This window comes from Apium graveolens, chromosome 5 (genome assembly GCF_009905375.1).
Source record: "Apium graveolens cultivar Ventura chromosome 5, ASM990537v1, whole genome shotgun sequence".
NCBI classification, from domain to species: domain Eukaryota; kingdom Viridiplantae; phylum Streptophyta; class Magnoliopsida; order Apiales; family Apiaceae; genus Apium; species Apium graveolens.
Genome location: NC_133651.1, coordinates 215,408,537 through 215,417,530, shown reverse-complemented (window position 1 = coordinate 215,417,530; position 8,994 = coordinate 215,408,537). Strand labels below are relative to the sequence as shown.

Here is an 8,994-nt window from a genome sequence, read left to right as displayed (position 1 = left end):
TCGTGGGTATGTAATAGAACGATCAGCCAATTATAGAGACATGTAGATGGGCTTTGGATCAGGCAAATTCAGCTTTTTGAAGATAGACAATGGCATCAGATTGATGCTTGCTCCCAAATCGCAAAGGCACTTGTCGAAAGACAACTTTCCAATGGTGCAAGGAATGGTGAAGCTACCTGGATCTTTAAGCTTTAGAGGTAATTTTTTTTGCAGTACAGCACTGCACTCTTCCGTTAGAGCAACGGTATCAAGGTCATCCAGTTTCACCTTCCTCGAAAGAATATTCTTCATAAATTTCGCATAACTAGGCATTTGCTCCAGAGCCTCAGCGAAAGGTATGTTGATGTAAAGTTTCTTGAACACCTTTAGAAACTTACCGAACTGCTTATCTAGCTTTTGTTTTTGCAATCTCTTAGGCAGAGTGTGTTCAACAGTAGTCTTCCTTGGTTCCGCCTCTTTTTTCTTTTGCATCTCTTCTTCATCTACAACCTCAGCTCCTTCTTCTTTTGCTTTTTTAGCATCAACAACTTTTCCAGACCTTAAGGTAATAGCTTTGACTTGATCTTTAGCTTCCTTCCTGCCTGGTACTTCAGTATCGCTGGGAAGTGTGCCAGATTGACGATTGAGCACGACATTGGCTATTTGACCGATTTGATTTTCCAAGGTCTTGATAGAAACAACCTGACTTTTGCACAACAGCTTTAGCTCCTCAAAATCAGCGCTAGAAGGTGGAGCAGCACCTCCTTGTTGAGGATATGATTGCCTTTGAGCATATTGCTGAGGTTACGTGAATCCATGTGGATTAAACTGTTTACTTATACCTTGCTGATATGGTTGCTGAACAACATTCTATTTATTGCTCCATCTGAAATTGGGATGATTTCTGTTATTAGGATGATAAGTAGCTGGCACAGGCTGCTGCGGTCACTGATAATTGTTCACATACTGAACATATTCATTAATGAGAGAACACTGATCCGTAGCATGAGAGCCGGCACAAAGCTCACATACCATAGCTATCTGATTGACTCCATAGTTGGCTAAAGAATCGACCTTCATAGACAGCGCTTGGAGCTGCACTGCAATAGCTGTGGCTACATCAACTTCCAGAATACCTGCTACCTTCCCAGGCATCATACTTTGAGTTGGGTTTTGATGCTCGTTTGCAGCCATAGTTTCAATAAGATTATAAGCCTCAGTATAGCTTTTGGCCCATAAGGCGCCTCCAGCTGCTACATCGAGCATGGGCCGAGATTGGGCCCCTAAACCATTGTAGAACCCAGTGATCACCATCCAGTCAGGCATACCATGATGTGGACATTTTCTTAACATCTCCTTGTAGCGCTCCCAAGCTTCGCACATAGATTCTGTTGGTTGCTGCGCAAACTAAGTAAGAGCACTCCTCATAGTTGCAGTCTTGGCCATTGGATAGAATTTCACCAGAAACTTTTGCGCAAGATCTTCCCAAGTAGTGATGGACCCAGCTGGTTCAGAATGTAACCAGTCCTTAGCTTTATCCCTCAGAGAGAATGGGAAAAGCCTCAGCTTGATAGCCTCATCAATAACACCATTATATTTGAAAGTACTACAGATCTCGACAAAATTCCTGATATGCATGTTGGGATCTTCAGTCGCAGCACCTCCGAAAGAAATAGAATTCTGTACCATCTGAATAGTGCCCGGCTTGATTTTAAAAGTGTTAGCCTGAATAGCCGGATGAAGGATGCTTGACTGAATGTCATCAATTTTAGGCCGAGAAAAGTCCATAAGAGCTGGATCTGCTGCTGGAACTATACGATCACCCATGAATACTGGTTCTTTCTGCTCACTCTCCTTATCCGAATCTGCAAAATCTATCTTCTCCGGAATAACAAGAACTGAGTCTGTCTCCTCAGCCGTATCTAGAGTTCTCTTGCGAGTGCGAGAACGTGTTTGCATAAATGCTCGCTAGAGTACCTGAAACACAACCGGAAATAATAAGTAACACGTCTTAATCAATGAGTCATAAGGACCACTGATGGCAAGTACATAAACTAAACAAATATGCCGATTCCCCGGCAGAGGTGACAAAAACTTGTTAGGGAGAAAACACGCGCTAATATTCACGCAAGTATACATGTTCGCAAGTAATATAGAATAATTTCTAGTTCGTTCCCACAGAGACTCAGACTAATTATGTTCAATTAACACTCACTCACCAATGTATGATTACTTCTCAATGTCAAGATAATAACACTTAAGATTGATCAACTAATTATTAACTACAATTAACTACGGGAATAAAACACTTAAATAACACTTGAACTAACAATATCAAACACACATGAGATCATAACTTCATTACTACTTCCTTCAATAGTCATTGTTATTACCCTTAGCATGTAACGGTGATGATATTTATCGAACAACACGAAACTAATAAAAGCCAACTTTTGTTGTACTAATACCATTCTACCAAGCATCCACAATGAAGATAGAAGTTGAATATGCACCAATTATGTTGAGACCCTATATGTCTACAGAATTTGACAACATAATGATTTAAGTGCAAGTTATTTATTATGATTATACAGGGCAAGTAAAACGGTTAGAGTTACCCACTAATAATGCATACACATACATGAACCTATGCTAGCATGGCAAGTTCTAAATCTCAAGATTCACTATCGATTTACAAGAGATTAACACACTATCTTATATGTTCGTGACGCATATAAGACGAATAAGCACAACCTATGCTAGATATCATACAATCATCACACACTAAGGTATTAAACAACTAACTAAAGAAATCCATAGTAAATCCGTTACGACCCATGATCATGATTAACCCATAATAGAACTCATCGTCACCATGGGTTCATATGAAAACATGATAATAACACACAATATAAACTAATAAAAATACTTATTAAAACCAGAGTACGTCACAAGAGTAATAAGGTTCAAAGTAAAGAAAACTAGCATCCACTGTTACAACGAATAAAAGAATCACAAGAAAACGTATGCTTCCTCTTCTTCGTTGTGATGTGCTAAAACGATCTTCTTTCTTCCCTCCTTGCTCCTTGCTTGATACCACCTGTTGTGAAACATCTCTGAAAACTACTTATATAGAAGCCCACAAGAACCAGCCGTCTCAGAAGTCCATCGGAATAAGAAGTATAAAAATCAGATTTTAATTTCCCATCTCTGGGCTGCCGCCCCAGCTTCCCAGGCGGGCGCCCCAGCTCCCAGGCGGCCGCCCCAGATCCTGAGCGGGCGCCCAACAACCTACTGGAAAAAATCACATTCTGCTCCTGATTTCTGCTGCGTTCTGCTCCTAACTTCCCACAACCAATGATAAGCACTTCCTTGGGCTTATTTCGATGAATTCTTCCTACATTCGCAAGTTATACCCTGAAATGCAAAAATACTAGAAAAAAGCATCAAATACACAAAATACTTGATTTTAAGACATCAATTTAAGTCATTATAAGACGTTCTAAGTGGTATAAAATGCCACTTATCAGAGGTCCATCGACTCACCTTGACTCATCGACGTGACAACCATGATGAACACTTTGACTCAAAATCTGATGAATCACTAACTGATACATATGACAGATTCACAAAGCTGTTGAATGATCTGTCACTAGTGGATAAGGAATATGATCCAGAAGATTCAAATATGAAATTCCTACTAGCTTTTCCTGAAAAGTGGGATTTGAAAGCTACTACAATAAGAGACAATTATGAACTTGCTGATATGTCTCTTGATGAAATCTATGGGATGTTCAAGACTCATGAACTTGAGATGGAGCAAAGAAAGAAGAGGCATGGAGGGAAGTATACGACAGTTGCTTTAAAGACTGAAGAAAAGCCAATTATCTCTAGGAAGGCAAAAGGAAAGGCTCTCATCATACAGTCTGATTCAGAGTCATAAGATTCTGATGATGATGATTCAGAACCTAAAAATTTATCTGAAGTGGATGTTGATGCAGAGATGATGCAACTATGTACTCTTATGATGAAGGGTATCACAAAGATAGCCTATAAGAAATTCAAAAAGGGTAAGAAGTTTTCCAGGAAAGGTGAAAGTTCCGAAAAGAAAATGTTCAGAAAGACTGAAGGCAAAGGAGGAAAGTCTGACAGAGGAGACAACTCAAATGTCAAATACTACAATTGTGGTGAAAGAGGCCACATCTCTCCTGATTGCAGGAAAGGAAAAGGTGATAAAGGCCAGGCACTTATCACAAAGAAGAAAAACTGGGCAGGCTCTTCAGAATTTGAAGAAGAGGTGAACTATGACTTAATGAAAAATGCCGATAGCAGTTCTGATGCTACTGAACTAAAGGTACCTCTATCAACTCTTGATTTTGATACAGAAGATATTACTGAGTTGAGATTATTTCTGAAAAATATTTATATTAGCTATAGAGATTAGACTTTAGAACATGAAAGATTAAAATATGAAAATCTAAAGTACAAAAACAAAAATAGCTATCTTGAAAAAGAGTTAGTCAAGATGAACATTATTAAGACAGAGAGAGATAATGCTGTGTATGTTAAGAATGAATTGCTTAAACAGAATGATTATCTAAAAACTGAATTAGAAAAAAAAAGAGAAATCATCAGGACTTGGACTAACTCAGGCAGAACAACTCAGAATATTTTAAGTAGTGGAAACTGGAAAGAAGGGTTAGGTTATATAGATTGTAAAATTGAGAAAAGGACTTTGCCAATTAAGCCAATTGCTATCAAACAGACTGAAAAGCCAAAGGTAAATCCTGTTAAATTTGTTGCAAAAACTGTTGTATCTGATTCTGAAGAGATGAAAGACTCTAAAACAAAAGGCAAAGAAAAGTCAACTTCTGACAAATTAAAACAGGATAAACCAGCTTTGGTAAACATTGGCTTCATGATAAAGAAGCAGCTTAAGTATAAGCTGAAAGAGATTAAAAATGTGAACAAGGTAAAGGAAGCTAGGAAAAATAGGAATGGAAAGGAAGATGTGAATAAAAGTAATAATTATATGCATGTTCCTAATGCTCCTAGAAAGAAATGCTATAATTATGGAAACTCTAACCATCTTGCTTCTTCTTGCAGGAAAAATAATGATATAAACTCTTTACCTCCTAGATCAGGAGTTAAGAGTCAGTCTGTTAGGTTTAAACCACAAAATCCTTGTTTTCATTGTGGTAGTTTATGGCATTATATTTATACTTGTAAGGAATATCATAGTTTGTACTATGATTATTATGAAATAAAACCTTCTTTAAAGAAAGTTAGTGTAATTCCTTCTAGTGTAAATTCTGATGCAAAGTCTGATATAAAGTCTGATAAAAAGCATGTTAGCATAAACTCTGAAACTAAATCCGCTGTAAATACTAAAAAACTTAACAAGGCCAAAGGATCCAAGCAATTCTGGGTCCTTAAAACTAATCAATAGTGGTCTTTGTAATTGCAGGGCAACAGGTAAAACATCATGGTTCTGGATAGTGGATGTTCAGGAAATATGACTAGAAATAAAGCCCTGCTATCAGACTTTGTGGAGAAAGCCAGCCCAGGAGTTTCTTATGGATATGGAAACATGGGAAAGACTCTGGGATATGGCAATATCAATCTTGGAAATGTCATAATTGAAACAGTAGCTCTTGTCTCAGGACTTAAACATAATCTGCTAAGTGTGAGTCAAATCTGTGATAGAGGTTATCATGTGGATTTCTTTAAAGAACACTGTGAAGTTTTAGTAATTCTACAGGCAAAGTGGTTCTGAAAGGCTACAGAAATGGTAACATATATGAAGCCAGATTTTCAACAAATTCTGATGGTTCTAAAATCTGTCTATTAAGTAGAGCATCAATTGAAGAAAGATGGAATTGGCACAAGAGACTCTCTCATTTATGTTTTAACAACATAAATGAGCTAGTAAAGAAAGATCTTGTGAGAGGACTGCCAAAATCAATATTTTCTCCTGATGATCTTTGTGACTCATGTCAAAAGGTAAAATAAAGAAAATCTTCATTCAAGAGCAAAACTGAATCCTCAGTTCTTGAGCCTTCTCACTTACCGCATGTTGATCTATTTGGTCCAGTCAATGTCATGTCTATTGCAAAGAATAAATATATTATGGTTATAGTGGATGAGTTCACAAGATACACTTGGGTGTATTTATTGCACAAGAAGAATGAAACTGCATCTACTATAACTGATCATGTCAGACAGCTGGATAAGTTAGTCAAAGATTCTGTTAAAATAATAAGAAGTGATAATGGCACTAAGTTCAAGAATTCAATCATGGAAGAGTTCTGCAAAGAGTTAGGAATAAAGCAGGAATTTTCTGCACCTGGAACTCCACAGCAGAGTGGGGTTGTGGAACGAAAGAACAAGACTCTTATTGAAACTACACGAACTATGCTTGATGAAGCAAAGCTACCAACCTATTTTTGGGCTGAAGCTGTGCAGACTGCTTGTTTTACACAGAATGCTACACTCATAAACAAGCATGGAAAAACACCATATGAGATGGTGAAGAAAAAGAAGCCAAATCTGAAATACTTTCATGTATTTGGATGCAAGTGTTATGTTTTTTAAGACTCATCATGAATAGCTGTCAAAATTTGATCTAAAAGCTGATAAAGGAATTTTTGTTGGATATCCACTTTCCACAAAATCCTTCAGAGTCTACAATTTTAGAACAAGGGTTGTCATGGAATCGATCAATGTATCTTTTGATGATAAAAAGTTTACTGGACTTGAAGATTTCAATGATCATGATCAATTGAGATTTGAAAATGAAGATGTAAATTCTGATTCTGTAAATTCTGATGACCTAAATCCTGATCCTGTAAGTTCTAACGGGTTAAATTCTGATGTCATTGAAACTATGGTAACTGCTTCAAAGGAAAATGCACCTGTTCAGGGGGAGCAAGCTGATGATCATACCACATCCCAAGACTCTCAAAAAGCATCAGAACCAGTCACTGGCTCTTCAAGTTCTGATTTATCAAGTTCTGATGAGCCAAATTCTGATAATTCTGGAAACTCTAATTCTTCAATTCCTGAAGGATCCAACTCAAATTAGGTAATCTCAGAGAGCATAACTTCAGGGGGCGCATCAGAAAATGTTGATGGAGACAGCATGGATCATGGGGGAGGATCCAGTTCTAGAGATCAACTTCCATCTGCAAGGAAGTGGACTAAATCACACACACCTGACTTAATAATTGGAGATCCTGAAGCAGGTGTCAGAACTAGAACAACAACAGCAAATGAATGTCTCTATCATTCCTTTCTATCTCAGACTGAACCAAAGAAAGTGGAAGAAACTCTTCAAGATGCTGATTGGGTGCAAGCAATGCAGGAAGAGTTAAATGAATTTAAAAGAAATAAAGTCTGGACCCTAGTACCAAGACCAAAGAACAGAACAATTGTTGGTACAAAATGGGTGTTCAGAAATAAAATTGACAGTGATGGTATAATTACAAGAAATAAAGCAAGGATGGTTGCTAAAGGTTACTCTGAACAGGAGGGTATTGACTATGATGAAACATTTGCTCCAGTTGCTAGATTGGAAGCCATAAGAATCTTTTTGGCTTATGCTGCTCACAAGAAGTTTAAAGTCTTTCAAATGGATGTGAAAAGTGCTTTTCTCAATGGAGAATTGGAAGAAGATGTATATGTTGAACAACCTCCATGCTTTGTAGATCCAAAATTTCTAAATCATGTCTACAGGCTTGAAAAAACACTTTATGGCCTTAAGCAAGCTCCTAAAGCATGGTATGAGACTCTGGCTCAATTCCTTCTGAAAAGTGGATTTCACAGAGGCACAATTGACAAGATTTTATTCTACCTCAACCATGGAAATGACTTACTTTTGGTACAGATATATGTTGATGATATCATCTTTGGCTCTACAAATACAAAACTTTGTGAAAGATTTTCCAAGTTAATGCAGTCAAGATATCAAATGAGTATGATGGGAGAGTTGAGTTATTTTCTGGGACTTCAAGTCAAACAAACTGAAGAAGGTACTTTTATCTGTCAATCCAAGTACACCAGAAATCTACTCAAGAAATTTGGAATGCAAGACAGTTCTACTGCATCAACTCCCATGACCACTGCCACCAAGTTAGATAGAGATACTGGAGCATCAGTAGATATTACTAACTACAGAGGTATGATTGGCTCTTCACTCTATTTAACTGCAAGTAGACTATATATCATGTATGCTACTTGTCTTTGTGCAAGATTTCAGGCTGATCCAAGGGAAACTCATCTAATAGCTGTGAAAAGAATTTTCAAGTACCTCAAGGGTACAACTGATCTAGGATTGTGGTATCCCAGGGAATCCGATTTTAAGCTAATAAGTTACTCAGATGCAGATTTTGTAGGATGCAAAATAGACAGGAAAAGCACTAGTGGAAGTTGCCAATTTTTTGGAGGCAGATTTGTTTTTTGGTTCAGCAAGAAACATAAATCAATTTCCACATCAACTACAGAAGCAGAATATATTACTGCAGGAAGCTGTTGTGCACAGAATCTTTGGATGAAGAATCAATTACTGGACTATGGGTTAGAATTTTCTAAAATACCTATTTACTGTGATAATCAAAGTGCTATTTCTATGACAGAAAATCCAGTTCAACACTCAATGACAAAGCACATCAACATTATGTACCATTTTATAAGGGAACATGTGATGGAAGGTATAGTGGAATTGCATTTTGTTCCAACATATCAACAACTAGGAGATATCTTTACAAAACCACTATGTGAAGCTACTTTTACAAGACTGGTAAATGAACTTGGAATATTTTCAGGTTCTTTCTCAAAATATGTTTAGTTTTTGTTCTCATACATCAGACTTTATGATCAGTGTTTACATATTTTCTTATCTCATTGTAATCTATGCTTAAAATGTAACATATTAAACACTGCTTATTATCTAATGTGATTCTATAAACTCTGAAAGTGTTTTGAATGTTCTGTGACTATTCAATCCAATGAGGATTA

At 37.1% G+C, this 8,994-nt stretch overlaps 1 non-coding gene across 1 annotated transcript; it reads left to right on the top strand.

The window, feature by feature from the left end:
• The first annotated feature begins 1,303 nt into the window (after window positions 1–1,303).
• Window positions 1,304–1,410, top strand: LOC141662357 (small nucleolar RNA R71). Its single transcript, XR_012550478.1, has one exon. It is a non-coding gene; the product is annotated as a small nucleolar RNA R71 (small nucleolar RNA).
• Window positions 1,411–8,994: the final 7,584 nt, after the last annotated feature.